This window comes from Diaphorina citri, unplaced genomic scaffold (assembly GCF_000475195.1).
Source record: "Diaphorina citri unplaced genomic scaffold, Diaci psyllid genome assembly version 1.1 scaffold27, whole genome shotgun sequence".
Lineage (NCBI taxonomy): Eukaryota > Metazoa > Arthropoda > Insecta > Hemiptera > Psyllidae > Diaphorina > Diaphorina citri.
Genome location: NW_007377465.1, coordinates 40,743 through 57,573, shown reverse-complemented (window position 1 = coordinate 57,573; position 16,831 = coordinate 40,743).

Below are 16,831 nucleotides of genomic sequence, written 5' to 3'. Positions count from 1 at the left end.
TTATTTATGATTTGTCGTTGGTTTTAGCTACAAAGGTGGTGCTATATTTTTCTCTTCAGAGCTCGGTCTGTCAGACAGGTCTCGGTCTGGCGAGAAAAAGATTCCGCTTTCAGACCATCACGTCAGAGAGACCTATAGTCTGTTTTTTCCGCCACACACGTTCGGACTGTCTGACAGACTGTCTGGTCTGTAAGTGGCTCGACTAAAGGTAAAGAGTGAGGAAACTCAATGTTCCGTCCTTACACATCTCTGGATTGAACCCACGCCCTCCTGATTACCAGGCGAGCGTCTTGACCACTAGAACACCGAGGGACAAGGAGTAGTTGAAGGGACTGGGCAGGGACAAATCTGAAAGTTAATACGGGACTTACTATTTCACATTTGGAGCTTTTGTATTTAATTTTTGCCAGCGTAAACTTATTCAAAAGTTTCGTCACTTGTAGGTTCTATTTACGTTAGGCATGGTCCAAGTTTATGGTTATGCCAGATAGCGCATTGTGGATGTGGGAGAAATTGTGGAGGGGCAGTAGAGGATTTGCAGAAATATTGAAGGGACGTTTATAATACATAGTGTGAAAACGCGAGTGTGACTGTGAGATAACTCCTTAGACAATGGACACAATGGGCTAATTAAAATCCTACCCTCCCTATTTCATGTATTAGGTTTAACCCTGCTTGATTCTTCGGTCTTTTATTTTTATTTTTTTACCTAATTAAATGGATTTCTGAGAGCTAGGGCTTCGACCATTTTGAATTTAGCCAATCGGTTTCGTTATAACTGCTCCATGTTCATTTGATTTTCTTAGCTTCATTTCTTCTGATTTCAGTATATCTTCGTCTTGTAAGAATTCCTCCAATGTCATTTCTTTGTTTTCTTCAGATGCAGATTTATGTTGACTCAAAATGTGGCTTCTTTCTTTTAAGAAATCGTCAAACGAAATCTTCTCATCCTTGTCTACCAATTTATTGCTCTTACTATTATGACTACTATTTAATTGTGGCACTGTGCTTTTCATATTGAAAGCTACTTTGTGAATAATAGGTTTAGGTGAAACATTGTTTATTTTTTGAATCTTGGAAAAACAATTTTCAGTACGGTCCCCAGCTGTTTGTCTTTCTTTGAAAAATTCTTCAAAAGATTCATCATTGACTGCATCCGATTCATTTTTGTTGGAATCATCTTTGTTTTCGTAAAATATAAATGGTTTATTGCTTTCGTCAGTAGTAGAAATTTCAGTTATAAATGGATTCCAGGTTTAGGTGAAACATTGTTTATTTTTTGAATCTTGGAAAAAGAATTTTCAGTACGGTCCCCAGCTGTTTGTCTTTGTTTGAAAAATTCTTCAAAAGATTCATCATTGACTGCATCCGTTATATTTTTGTTGGAATCATCTTTGTTTTCGTAAAATATAAATGGTTTATTGCTTTCGTCAGTAGTAGAAATTTCAGTTATAAATGGATTCGTTGAGCTGAATGTTACCTTCTTATTGTCACTTTTACAGCCTTCTTCTAGAAATTCTTGAAGAGTTATTTCCTTTTGATTGTCATTGGCATTTATATTATTATTTACAGGTTCGGATTGCTCAGAATTTTGTGGAATGACCCTGACATTCTCTGTATGTTCTTTATTTGCATCATTTTGATTACTAACATTCTTGTCCGTATTTTCTTGTAAAAATTCTTTCAATGTCATTAAATTTTCATTTTCATGTTTTTGAATCCCTTCTTGAAGGAATTGTTTCAGTGTAATGGTTTGTTCTGTTTGCTCGTATTGCTGAATATTGTTGTTCAAGTAAGTTGTCAATGTGCCAATATCTTCTATAGCGCCTTTATTTGTTGCCTTTCTTTCTTGTTGCCTCAGAAATTGTTGTAGGAGTAAGAGATAATCGTAGTTCTTTGCTTTATTTTGACGTTGAATTTTTTGTATTTTGTCATACGCGTCAGCTAACACGATTTCATGGGTTTCAGGTTTATAGTAAGCTCGTCTAGCAGATGTTCTGATATAATTATAATGGCTATTGTAATGTTGTTGTCGTTGGGAATACTTGTAGGGTCTCTGATCCTGGAACCTTGCTAGTTGTTCTTCATAGGTTAGATCTCTGGGTTGCTGCTCTTGGGGTATGTACATCATGGTTTGACATGTTTTAGATAGGCGACATGATTTCAGTTTGGAATATCTTCCACCGTTACTGTGTGAGTTGTTTGGGTTTGATGAGATAGTTGGCTTTATCCATTTTTCTAAATTTGTTGAAAACCAGTCAATATCACGACCGTTTTGCCACCATAACATGGACATACTTTTTATTAATAAATTTATGAAATCAGTTTGAAATATTGTTCATTAGGTTGATAATATTATAGGTACCTACTTAATTTCTTATAGTTAGCACTCCCAATTATTCCGGATATTATTTTTATATTTTCTTTTGTATAAGTCTCAATTCTGTTTTACACTATTGTGTAAAAGGTAAAAACAGATCCTTTTTATAACAATAAGTAAAGGTTAAATTTAGTGTAAAACTTTGGTGGTAGTAAAGTCACTAAGTTTTTTCGAAGTTTTTTTCAATCTCACATAAATCACTTGGACCAACTTTGCAATTGTTTGTTATTTATTTATTGATTGAAAACTAAAAAACAGCCGTAGGTATAATGTTAATTTAGTGTAAAACTTTGGTGGTAGTAAAGTCACTAAGTTTTTTCGAAGTTTTTTGCAATCTCACATAAATCACTTGGACCAACTTTGCAATTGTTTGTTATTTATTTATTGATTGAAAACTAAAAAACAGCCGTAGGTATAATACGAGTGAGGTGATTTTACACACAAAATATTTTCGATAACACCTCTATAAGTTAAATGAAGTTGGTAAAAAAAAGTATGGGGAAATAGATCGAATCGCACGAGTAAAGAGATTTACTTTTATAAGACGTTTATAAAGAATGTTTTAGTTTTTATACCTCCACGAAAAAAAGAGGAAAACTTATATGGGGTTTTCTAAATCGAATTATGTCATGTAGGTAATACATATTATGTGACCAAGGGTGTGACAAAATACACAACTAGAAAGTTTAGCTGTGTAAACCGAAAGTGTGTGTGAGAGAGATTGAGAGAGATCACTTTTTTTTGCTGATACATTACTTTCATACTATAGGAGGAAACTAAAAATTGTATCCTTAATCATTTATCGCCATCTTCGTCACTCATCGCTTTCAGGTATATTCCCTTTTAGCCGGAGTCTTCCCGTAACTGGGTAGGGAGCATGCATTTCCCAATTCGAATTCTACTTGTCGATTTTCCTTGACCTCGCTGGTTTTGGTATAACTCTGACGTTTCAACTGACTATTAGTTGGTCAGAGACATCCGAGGCTTGAAAAATAAACCTTCAGTGAGTTGACCCAATATACACCACTCTCCTGCTTCATTCGGAATTTAGGCTATAGCTATGTACTTTCGTTTCACCCTGTATGTTACGCGAAATTGGATTATGTAAGTGACAATGATTTTTTTCCTATCTGAAATTATTATGCAGTAGAAACTGCCTGGTTATTTTCAAATGCGCAATGTGCTTGTGATGCAATTGTGAACCTATTTTTATCTGTCTTCTAGCTTTCCGTATGATATCTACTATTGCATAGTTCATTCAATGTTTATACGTTGGACACTGTAATTTGAAAATTCGTTGATGTCGAATATTGTTGTACAATTACCAGCCCTGCTTATTGCTCAATGTTTATACGTTGGACACTGTAATTTGAAAATTCGTTGATGTCGAATATTGTTGTACAATTAAGGTCTTATCGTCCCGAAATCTAAGAGAGAAGGAAGACAGGATAGGAGAAAGCCAGCCGTTCCTCAGTTTTTTGTTCTCACCTGTTTCCAGTGCCATGGAATGCTACAAAGCCAGATGGTTCAGGCATAAGATCTACAGGGTCTATCATGTTATCCGTATCACACCAGAAACCTAAGGTAAGACTCAACCTAGCTTCACAACAACTTCTCTCATCTGCAAATGATACTCATAACTAGTTCTGTTGTTCTAGATTGCCAAGACAGAAACTATTAATTTGCTCAGTGCTGAGTGCTGTAATGGAGAAGTTGCAAATGGGTAAAAATTATAAATAAATGGTCAATTCCTATGTAAAAATTTGGGAAAAATTCAAATCCGAGGTCAACACTCCGAAAAAATAACTGTAAAAGGTCGGAAATTCAATTTTTATTTTCCATTCTAATGAAAGAGTTCAATGATGTGTGACGTCAGACTTTACGCAGTTGTTTTTTTCGTCTGCTAGGTAGCACCAGTATGCAAGCACGCTTGTGGAGGAGCAGAAAGAAATGTGCAGAAACGTATATGCTCAAACACATTAATGTGTTGCCTGCGAGGGAGCTTTGCTTGGGACATTTGTTGTGACATCATCGTGTACGGAAGCGTATGCCTATGCTCAAACACATTAATGTGTTGCCTGCGAGGGAGCTTTGCTTGGGACATTTGTTGTGACATCATCGTGTACGGAAGCGTATGCCATGACGTCAAAGTTTACGATTTACCAGTATTTTTTAAATCAATTTATTTCGGGATCTACCTAGAAGTTGTAGGAGAAAAAGAAAAATTCCGTTGGTCCTCATTTTTCCTGCTCTATGACTTTGAAACATCACCTAAGTAAGCGCAACTGATCTATTGAGTGAAACTCACAAGTGGGAACAGTGTCTGACTTAACCAACATGAAGTTGAGACAAGTTTGTAGGCCTCAGCTCTGTATTTCTCAAAATCATCTTTGCAACTTTGAAATGCATTTTTTTTTTACCTAATAGACCAAAGACCTAGAAGGGTTGATGAACAGAACAAGAGTAACCAACTCACTCACCCATTTCCTTGACTTTTTTTTCCAGAACTCAAGCTCCATTACAAGTTGGAGCATATGACAGTGATGGTAAGACAACAGTGTCAGTTATTAACAAGGAATTTGTACAAGGTATTCTAATAGATACAGTCAATCAGGTATGTATATTTAATGCTACAAAACCAAGGTTTCATTACTGAACCCTTCCTTTGTATATGAGTAGCCCAGTTCCAAAAGTGGACAGAGACTTGATAAACTTTTTTAGGGAAAACACAAAAAACTCATATCTTTTGAAAGAAGCAGCCAATTTTTATGGTTTTGATCTTGAAAAAAAAAAAGCTAAAATCTAAGGGAATCTGGTAGTACATATGGCATTTCTGGCAAATTTGACATTAATTAGTTATTTAAGGTCAAAATTCTGAGATGTCCAGTTTTGGCACAGAAAACCCAATTTGGAACTGTAAGGTACCTACTGATTTGTCCAGTTTTGGCACCGAAAATGCTATTCAGAGATAGGCTTTTCCTGTGTTATTAAAAAAAAAAGAGACCATCAGTTTTATTTATGATTTTTCATCAGAGAAAAGAAAAGAAAACATGTACACTTTGTAGGGAACAAAATATCAGATGTGGAGGAACTAACATACTTTTTCTTTCACCTCATCTAATGGCTAAATTCTTCTTCATTTTCACCCTCATGGGGTACCTCAACAAATCAACATCAGAGGCCAGGCAGAGGTGTTTGTAATAATTAAGCTCTTCCCTTGCCTCCCAATCCTCACCAAAGTGTAATTCCAACTTATTAGGTATTGAACCAACTTATGATTTACATTAGTTGTAAGGAAACGCCTTTTACATAATAGAAATACAAGAGAACACACTTTGATAGAGGGAACTGTAACTCCAAAGGGTACCATCGTCCTGAAATTGAAGAACAAACATTATCCGAACCGGGTGGGAATTGAACCCGTGGCCCAGCACTTACAAGGCAGACGCGCACTACCAGTCAAGCCAATCAGACTGGCTGAATTTCTTTTTAACATTTTCTTTGGTAGTACACACCGATTTTATCAAAATTACGTTTCTTACCGATTAAATTTACAAAATTTGTCACTGAGAACAAAATTAGGTTGGTAGAATTTGAGTCTACCAACCTGAAAAAAAAAAAAAGAAAAATGTCTCGTTTTGAAACTATTTAAGCTTACTTACAGTAGAGCAGGTTAGAAATGTCCATTTTTGAAACCGTACATATTTGTTCATTTTTGGAACCGAAATTGGCAAAAACACGTGGATTTTCGTCCATGGTTGCTACTGTAGCTGATCTTTAACGCCGTTTTTAACGGATTTCCGTTTGTTTTAGAGGTCTGACAATGTTTTCAAACGATTTGCCTTGAAAAGACGAATCCAGATATACCAAAAACTCAATTTCCGAAATTTAAGCCTTTGTCCACTTTTGGAATTGGCCTACTCATATAATTTTCCCTTTTCTCAGAAATTTACAAATAATAATAATAATAATATTCTTGAGACCAACACACTCTTTGAGAGCTAAACTTACTGCGGTAAAGAGTAAAATTAATTTACAATGTGTATACCTATTTATTTACGTACATACATATCTAAAATCTTGGAGATCATTTGGAAATATCATGACTTTTCCCCTCACGAAGGTATATTTTATATTCCACTAATCTAGCAAAAATAATAATACAGATAAAAAACGAAAAAGAAAGAAAGGAAAACAAATTGATTAGACTTTTTATTGATCTGAGCGCACGGTAGTGCGCCAGGTTCCAACACTTGAAGATTTTGTGTTTTGTGGGTTCGAATTTTCAATAATTCTTAGTAGAATGTGAGTATGGGGAAATAGATCGAATCGCACGGGTAAAGAGATTTACTTTTATAAGACGTTTATAAAGAATGTTTTAGTTTTTATTAGTGATGGGTAAATACCCGGGTACTTATTTTTTAAGTAATTACCCTGGGTATTTACCCGGGTAAATACCCAATTTTTATAAATACCTAGTGATGGGTAAATACCCGGGTACTTATTTTTTAAGTAATTACCCTGGGTATTTACCCGGGTAAATACCCAATTTTTATAAATACCCGGGTATTTTCAAGAAGCACCTCAGTCGATTTGTGCCCAGGAAATTAAAAAAAAAATAAAGTGACGATGTTTTTTGTTTATTTTTCTTCTTTTTTTAAAATACCCGGGTATTTACCCACCCTGGGGGTGGATAAATTTCACAGATGAAACTCTCGAGTCGTGACGTCTTCTACGTGACTTGATCTTATTAGCTTTGAGCCTGTCCCAGATTAGTGACATCAACTTTGTTTGTGATTTTCTGGGGCTTCGAATTATATTTTGACGAGTAAAATATTACGTCTTCGTTTTGAACGTTACCTCACTTGCCACCTATCTCAAGGATTTTGTTCGGAAATCCAAGTTGTAATTGAATACTAAAATGTACATCTGCATAAATAACGCAGCGTTGATTTCTTTCCCCGTTTTCGGTGAAAAAAGTACCGTATTCAATGACACACATCCCTGATTTAGTATCTATCCAAAAACACTGTAGGTATTTAAAGGATAATGAATAGCTACATATATTTTGAAATAAAAGACTGAAAAAAAAAGAGAACTTTTTCTTCGATTTAATTTTTTATTTTATATATAATTTTTTTCAATAACTTAAATATTATTAATAAAATATTTATATCAAAAAAATGTTTGATTTTGTTTAGATAGGCGCTTACAAGGTAAATTAACTGGATTAGGTCCTGAATGAATTGAATTGGGTCCTGAATGAATTTCAGTCCGTGTTAATCCCATTTTGGGATCTACATTTGAGAAATATAATAGATGGCAAAAAGCAAAATTTCAAGCTACCTACACCGACCAAGGATATGTTTGTATGACAGCCTAGTTTTATTCTTGTGTATGCAATGTGCAAGGCAACGCATAGGGCGGTTTCGTCATTCCAACTGTCTTGGCTTTAAATTTTAAACATACCTAGATAAGGTAAAATAACTGCATTATAATATGTATGCAACAGTATGACTCTGGTGACAGGATTTATAGGGGATATGAATGTGAAGTAAACATAAAATAGGTAGGTACCCGAAGAAAAACAAATCTATTTTGCAGACTTTGTTATCCCTCAAATAACCACTTGAAATATGTTAATGCTTGAAATTACTGTGGACAAAGTTTTTTTTTTAATTATTGTTATTGTTTCTCATGCACCTCTTTTCAGTAAGAGAAGGGAAAAACACATTTACTTATAAACTAATATAGGTAACATATTATTATATCAACATTTTGGTATTTAAAATATAAATGTCAATTGCTTTTATTTTTCATTAGAAATAATTTATGATAAACAGGTAGGTACCTACTTATATTAACCGATAACACTAGTAGGTAATTAAAGACAAGATAATTAATTAAACACATTCAATTAATCAAGTACAATCCTATTTAATGCGTGAAATATAAATGTGGTTTTAAGTCTAGGTAGAACAAAAAGTCCCATGATTTTATTTATTCCTGAGGGAATATGTGCCATGAATGTGATGTGTGAGCAGGACGAAACATATTTAGATCCAACTGAAAACCAAACTTCAATAATTTATTATATTTGTAAATTCTACATTGCCAATTATTAAATTGCCACTTTATTATACTCTTAAATCTAAATCGGTGATTTGTCATGGTTTGTTCAATATTAACGTTTGCTTGAATACGGATAACCAGGTTTATCTGCTTACTACGATTCTCACTGACATTCCATAACTAAAAAATGACAGTGGTGTTGACTGTAGACCGACATCTCGACAGTACAAAGAATAATGGACATGTAATCAAAAATAGTTCTAAGGAGAAAACAAAAAATGGGTATTGAAAAGGTATCTATAAAAGTGAATAAACAATAGAAGTGGTAAATATGAAATAGATCATGACAAGATAAAATAAAGGTCAAAAAGGAAAAAAAGTAGACATGTTATAGGGATGATGTTCAATTTTCAAAAGTTCCAAAAATGGTCTTCTTAATAAAGTTTGAAAAAATGAAACAATAATTTGGTAAGTGTGATTAGGTCTTAGATCTATCTATTACTTGCAATGCAATGTATGTACATACCAAAAGTTCGGACTTTTACGGTAATAATACAAGTAAAAAGTGTAGAACTTTTTTTAATTAAAGACCAGTTTCTTTTGATAACATTAGGTACCTAACCTACTTGAAAAGGAACTTTCAAGATATCTTTTTCATTTCATTTTTTCAAAGAATCATTACAATAGAAAAAAAACAGTAGACAAATAAACAAACAAAATAAAGTGTAGGTAAATGATTTTAGGAGTACAAAATTTGGTAAAAACATTTGAAACTAGAGGTTGGTGTAAATGATTCTTTTTAACTTGAAAAGGAACTTTCAAGATATCTTTTTCATTTCATTTTTTCAAAGAATCATTACAATAGAAAAAAAAACAGTAGACAAATAAACAAATAAAATAAAGTGTAGGTAAATGATTTTAGGAGTACAAAATTTGGTAAAAACATTTGAAACTAGAGGTTGGTGTAAATGATTCTTTTTAACCCCTTGATGATGTGGCTTAGTTTTAAATATAATTAATTCTAAACAAGTCAAATCAAAGGGTTAATAATGTGAAATAAAATGAGAGAAACAAAGTAAAAAAAAAAGTATAGTGATAAACATAATGAAACTTTTTAAAATTATAAGAAGATCTTTCTTGTTCAGTCAGATGTATAAATCCTCAGGACTCTTAACTTTGTGCTTTTTGTATTTGTCTCTGTTTATTTTATTTTTCTATTATTATTTATTCTTTTTCCCTTATTTCTCTCTGTCAAGTGAACTTACTGCTGTGGTAAAACTGAGAAAAGCAATCTTACAATTATTACAGAGGTACATTCATTGATCAGTGCGGTTAATGTTAATAACTACATTGTCAATTTTATGACTCCTCATTGAATAATATAAGAGGTACATTCATTGATCAGTGCGGTTAATGTTAATAACTACATTGTCAATTTTATGACTCCTCATTGAATAATATAAAAATTATTACAGAGGTACATTCATTGATCAGTGCGGTTAATGTTAATAACTACATTGTCAATTTTATGACTCCTCATTGAATAATATAATTATTTCTTTAGAAAGTCAGATATTTATCTCTGATTTATGCTTTTACTTGTCAAGAAGTTTCCTTGTTATTTTGAAGTCAAAGATCCAGAGGATAATCACAGGAAGAAATGAGTTGTGTTGATTGTTTCTACAGTTTCTTGACTTTTTCTCCTCCTAACATACACAATAATAAAACTGAAAACCATCACTCACACACTCTTCAAGTAATAAAAATAATAATAATTAAAAATAAAAACAATAAATAAAAAATAAATTTTAAAATGTATCACATAACAAATGATAAAATTAAATATTCATATACAGGGTGTCGACTGAATCCGTTTCAATAAAGTGAAACTAATATCAAATTTAACATTTTCAATAGTAAGTGATACTATTGACTGATATAATAAATGGTGGGTTTCTATTTAAAACGATTTAGAATTTAGATTATCTACAAGAAAGACTACAGATAAGTTTTTAACAACCCGCACTAAATGTTACATATTGTTTATTTTGACTTCCAGGTCGTAGAATATCAACACCCTGTATACTATACTAAAATATTTACAGTAATTATCTTAGAGGAATTTTCAATTTTATAACATTTCATTCAAATAAGTAGTTAAACAAAATTTATTATAATATATTTAATATCTTAATTATCGACTTAATTCCTTAAAATTTAGATATTGAGTTTTTAGAAAAATTATTGTATATTTTATGATGATTTTGTTTTCAAAATTTTATATAACTCATCTTATTGACTCCCTGAAATTTAAAACAACTATGTATCTAATGTAATAACTTTACATTTGTTAAATAATGTTATGAATACAGTTCAGATTTAGGTATTGTACCTATTGCAATGTTTATACGTTGGACACTGTAATTTTGAAAATTCGTTGATGTCGAATATTGTTGTACAATTACCAGCCCTGCTTATTGCTTAATGTTAGTGATTTAATTGTACTGAGGTAACATGTAGAAAGTGACATGTCTCTTTTGAGGTACTTATACGTTTTCTGGGATTCAGGAAACAAGTAGCAACATCACCCTCAATGGTCCCTGAAGTTTAAAACAACTATGTATCTAATGTAATAACTTTACATTTGTTAAATAATGTTATGAATACAGTTCAGATTTAGGTATTGTACCTATTACCCTCAATGAGAATACATGCTACTTGCTACGTATAACCTCTGATAAAATATTTAATAATTCGGAAAGACTTCCCTTTCTGGAATATTCATGTAATTGCTGAAACTTCTCCCAACACAATCCTAAACATCTATGTACGTACTTTTACTCAAGTTCAAGCAAGTGCTCCGTTTTTATGCATCCTTATTAGTAGGTAATGCTTCCAAGCCACTATGTTACATAGCTTGTTGTCATCAGTATTGATCTCTCATTTCACAGAAATGTACGTACTTTTACTCAAGTTCAAGCAAGTGCTCCGTTTTATGCATCCTTATTAGTAGGTAATGCTTCCAAGCCACTATGTTACATAGCTTGTTGTCATCAGTATTGATCTCTCATTTCACAGATGTACCTATTGATTTTCCCTTCATACATTTCACATTTAGGATAGAATTAGAATTTCTTAGAGATCTCATAAGACCGCAACATATAAAATAGACTTAAAACAAAAGTATGTACAATAAGAGAAGTTATACAAAATCATTTCTCTTCAAAACAAAACCAAAGTTTTGAATAAAATCATTTGACTGTTTTTTCTAAAGTTCCTTTTTTGTCAGTGCTGTACACAAATTATTTTCCAAAAATATATTTTATATTATAATGAAAGAGATAAATTAAACAATAAAGATCCTATATAAATAGTATACCTATACATTTTATTATATACCTATATTTATATATAAAGGTAATCTGGGAGATTTATAATGATGAAAATCACAGCCCAGAAATCATCTGAAATCAGAAGGAAAAACAATCAATTAATCATAACAGTAATAGCATACTGTCTTATCTAAATCTAAATACTTATCTAGGAAAGTAAAAATTGTGTTAAAAAGTAGATAAAATAAAGATATAGAGTAGGTAGGTAGTCATGATGAAAAATAGTAAAGTCTGTATTTTAGGACCCACTTGCACATTACACGATTGTAGGATGCGAACAGTACCTACCAATTGCATGACATATCCCTTTTTTTACTCCTTAAAAGTCCATCTTGATTTTTCCGAGTTTGTCAAATTTTCTAATCCTCGCTAAAATAAAAGACGTTCCACTATAAATTGTATGAAATTTCATTATGGGACCCACTTTTGCATTACAATTAATTTAGTTTTTAAGTTTTCATTTAGAGAGAAACAATCAATAATTTATTGATGAGCTGCCCAGCGTCTGGGTTGCCATATGACACAGCATACTTCTTCTCAAACAGACATGTCACATTAAAATCAAATTGAAAAGATATCGATATCAATATTGATCGATAGTCCAAGATATCAATCATCACCTAAAAATTACGGTACATCTAAGTGGTATACCCATCCGTAAAACCAATGGTTGTGCCAATACTGTATCTCTATCCCATGTTACAACTTATTTACTCCTTAAAAGTCCATCTTGATTTTTCCGAGTTTGTCAAATTTTCTAATCCTCGCTAAAATAAAAGACCTTCCACTATAAATTGTATGAAATTTCATTATGGGACCCACTTTTGCATTACAATTGATTTAGTTTTTAAGTTTTCATTTAGAGAGAAACAATCAATAATTTATTGATGAGCTGCCCAGCGTCTGGGTTGCCATATGACACAGCATACTTCTCAAACAGACATGTCACATTAAAATCAAATTCAAAAGATATCGATATCAATATTGATCGATAGTACAAGATATCAATCATCACATAAAAATTCGGTATATCTAAGTGGTATACCCATCCGTAAAACCAATGGTTGTGCCAATACTGTATCTCTATCCCATGTTACAACTTACTCATGCTTTTTCAAGAAAAGATATCGATATGAATATTGATCGAGATCGATAGTACAAGATATCAATCATCACATAAAAATTACGGTACATCTAAGTGGTATACCCATCCGTAAAACCAATGGTTGTGCCAATACTGTATCTCTATCCCATGTTACAACTTACTCATGCTTTTTCAACACAAATGAATTTCTAGATGAGGATTACGCAGGGTGAACAGGCCAGAAATTAAAATCTAGGAACCCCTGGTGGATGACCAGTAACTGAAAGAGAAAAGAAAATTGATTTTAATTAGAAATCACAGACAAACAAGGTTTCTTTGGGGGGATTTAAATAATAAATAAAAAAGATAAAGATATATTTTCACGTTGCAGTCTGAAAATATCAAAATAAACATACAACTGGTATTAAAATGGACACCGGACAGACACGAAAATACGAGTATCAAAGAAATTGTAATGTAAGAAAATACTGTTAATCGTAATAAACAGTGAAATTTCCAGAGTTGAAATTGTTGTCCAAAAGTCATTACAAAGTGGAATAGGCCTGTTCGGTAATATTTCGAACCATAACATTAGTATAGAGATTTTGCACTTCTTCATTATCATTACGATATGAGGAGCTTGTTTTCGTGATGTTTGTTGGACAAGTATGATTGTAGGTATCGTCGGGAAGTGCGATATCTCAGAAAACATAACATTAGTATAGAGATTTTGCACTTCTTCATAATCATTACGATATGAGGAGCTTGTTTTCGTGATGTTTGTTGGACAAGTATGATTGTAGGTATCGTCGGGAAGTGCGATATCTCAGACCTCAATAAAGAGTGAAATTGCCTATAATAATACAACGTAGATCTATGAAATATCTCTACCCTACATCATAGTGATGAGGGAGTAGACAAAAAGTAATGAGGAAGTAGTCTTTATCTACTGATTTTAACATCACATATATAACAAGTCCCCAGGAGTTTATGTACAAAGTATATCTTCTAGTTTTTTGGAGGCAAAGGCAAAGTTTCTATCCAGGTATAATCCAGAGTTCTGGATCAATTGAATTTTCACTCGAACTTTGGTTGTTCCCTTGTTTGATTTGTTCTGAGTTTAATCATTTTATTTCCAACAAATTAAATCCACCCCGACCCAAGCATCTAATAATACACATTGGTACAAATAATTTCTCTTCCTCTATGTTCTTTTACATTTTACTGTTTGAACTAAAGGATTAGATATTTGTTTTTACCACATTGGTACAAATAATTTCTCTTCCTCTATGTTCTTTTACATTTTACTGTTTGAACTAAAGGATTAGATATTTGTTTTTACTTTTTTTCTTCCCATTTCCATTTTCAAAGCGGTTTACCACTTTTATTGATTTTCGAACACATTATTTCAAAGCAGCAAATAAGCTCGTATATTTTCTCCCCAACATATCATGGGAATACGCATATGTAATACTCGGCATCAAAAACCTCTCTCTTTTTTGTATCTTTTTTTCTCACAGTTTATAATTTATTTACTTTTTCTCTCTAACTGAAATTTACAATAATATACTCCGAGTAAATGATCAAAGGAAAATTTCCAGGATTATTACTTACCGCTAATTTATATTTTGTACCTACACACGTGTTATCAAAAACCTCTCTCTTTTTTGTATCTTTTTTTCACAGTTTATAATTTATTTACTTTTTCTCTCTAACTGAAATTCACAATAATATACTCCGAGTAAATGATCAAAGGAAAATTTCCAGGATTATTACTTACCGCTAATTTATATTTTGTACCTACACACGTGTCTCTTGTTCATAGATTTCAGTAGATAGGAGAAGCGTTACAAAAGCATTTAAAGTTTGCACTAATCTGCTGCCAAATGCTCATTAGTAGCGGAGTTTGTATCCTAGATACGTAGTAGGTATAGAGGGCATGTGACTGAGCAAATAAAGAAAAAGAGTGATGAAGCATGCTGTCGTGCAATCTTAGTGAACTTACATAAAACTTCTATGGCAAAACTCATCAATCCTCCGAGGCAGAAAGAGTGATGAAGCATGCTGTCGTGCAATCTTAGTGAACTTACATAAAACTTCTATGGCAAAACTCATCAATCCTCCGAGGCAGAAACGTGGATAAAAAATATGCATGGTAGGTATGTTTTACCTAAAATAAAAGCTTTTGAAATAAATAATAGAGAGGTAGTAAAAGCAACTCAATGGACGGAACTCAAAACATTCAATAGTTTTGAAATTCTTTATGTTCTTTCAAGGCTAAAGAGATTTAGATCAAATAAAATTGAGATGTTAAGAGGAATTCAAAATAACCCATGTGAAATTAGAGAAATTTGAGTATTAACTCGTAAGTAGATCTAATATAAACAAGGCATAATAATCATATCTATCACAACGACTATGCAAAGTCTTTTTACTATATTGGGGTTTAATACACCAAAAGGTAGGTGATACTTAATTGAACTCAATTTTATTTGAATGTTTAAATCAAACTTGTACATTCATAATGTGTTTCATCTGGTTCAGTAAACTGTATAACTCACTTTGAGGGTTAAACAGCTATTGAGACTCAGGGGGTTAACTGAAATCAGGTATCTAAGCTGTAAAGTTGGGAAAAAATGTACTGACCAAAACTCTTTGTCGAATTCAAGCTAATGCCGTATAGGTGTTTAACTGTTTAACATATCTTCCAAATTTCATCAACATCGGACAAACCGTTCGAAAATTGTGCTGTTCTGTTTTTAATCTGTTTAATTTTCAATAGGTAGTTAGTACTTACATTTCATCATCCATATCAGGGGACTTGAAACTTACTACTTTGAGATTTCGGAAGCAAGATAAACTTGACACAGTAATTCCACTGCTCCAAATTTTCCAATAGTTAGCGAAGAGTGTTTCTTTTTACAGGCGCAGAATTCCATCATTATGGTCATGATAATTATTATTTTACAATAATGTTACAAAATATGAATGTACAAGCTTGAGAGAGAATATCTTCCAAATTTCATCAACATCGGACAAACCGTTCGAAAATTAAGCTGTTTAATCTGTTTAATTTTTAATAGGTAGTTAGTACTTACATTTCATCATCCATATCATGGGACTTGAATCTTACTACTTTGAGATTTCGGAAACAAGATAAACTTGACACAGTAATTCCACTGCTCCAAATTTCCCAATAGTTAGCGAAGAGTGTTTCTTTCTACAGGCGCAGAATTCCATCATTATGGTCATGATAATTATTATTTTACAATAATGTTACAAAATATGAATGTACAAGCTTGAGAGAGAAAGAAAGTGGGGGTAGGAAAGAGAAAGAGAGAAGTAATTGGAATAACGAAATTAAAGAAAAAAGCCGGTTATAAAATGAACTCATGCAGTATATTACTAGGAAAGAGAAAGAGAGAAGTAATTGGAATAACGAAATTAAAGAAAAAAGCCGGTTATAAAATGAACTCATGCAGTATATTACTGAAATAAAATATCATAATATACAAAATGATCTTAATACTGAAATTGAACATAAGCTACAACAGCCTGTTACAAAAAATATTACAAGGGATTAAGCTTTGAGCCCGTAACCAAGATGGCTTAGAATATTATGTTGGTGAAAGCGAGATGGTTGAAGCATAATGGTATTATCTTACAATTTATTTAAAAAAAAAAAAAAAACATTCATCCGAATAGAAATAATTATTCTCTCGAATAACGTACACAACAAAATAATATTTTCATATATTACTTCGATCTGAGTCCATTAACACATTTCAAATCAATAATAATAATACTCAGGTATTACAGTTCATTGTTGGTTCTAGGTTCATTGAGTTTATCTCAACCTACTCGCACTTCGTGCTCGGGAGGGGGGCTTCGCCCCCCTCCACC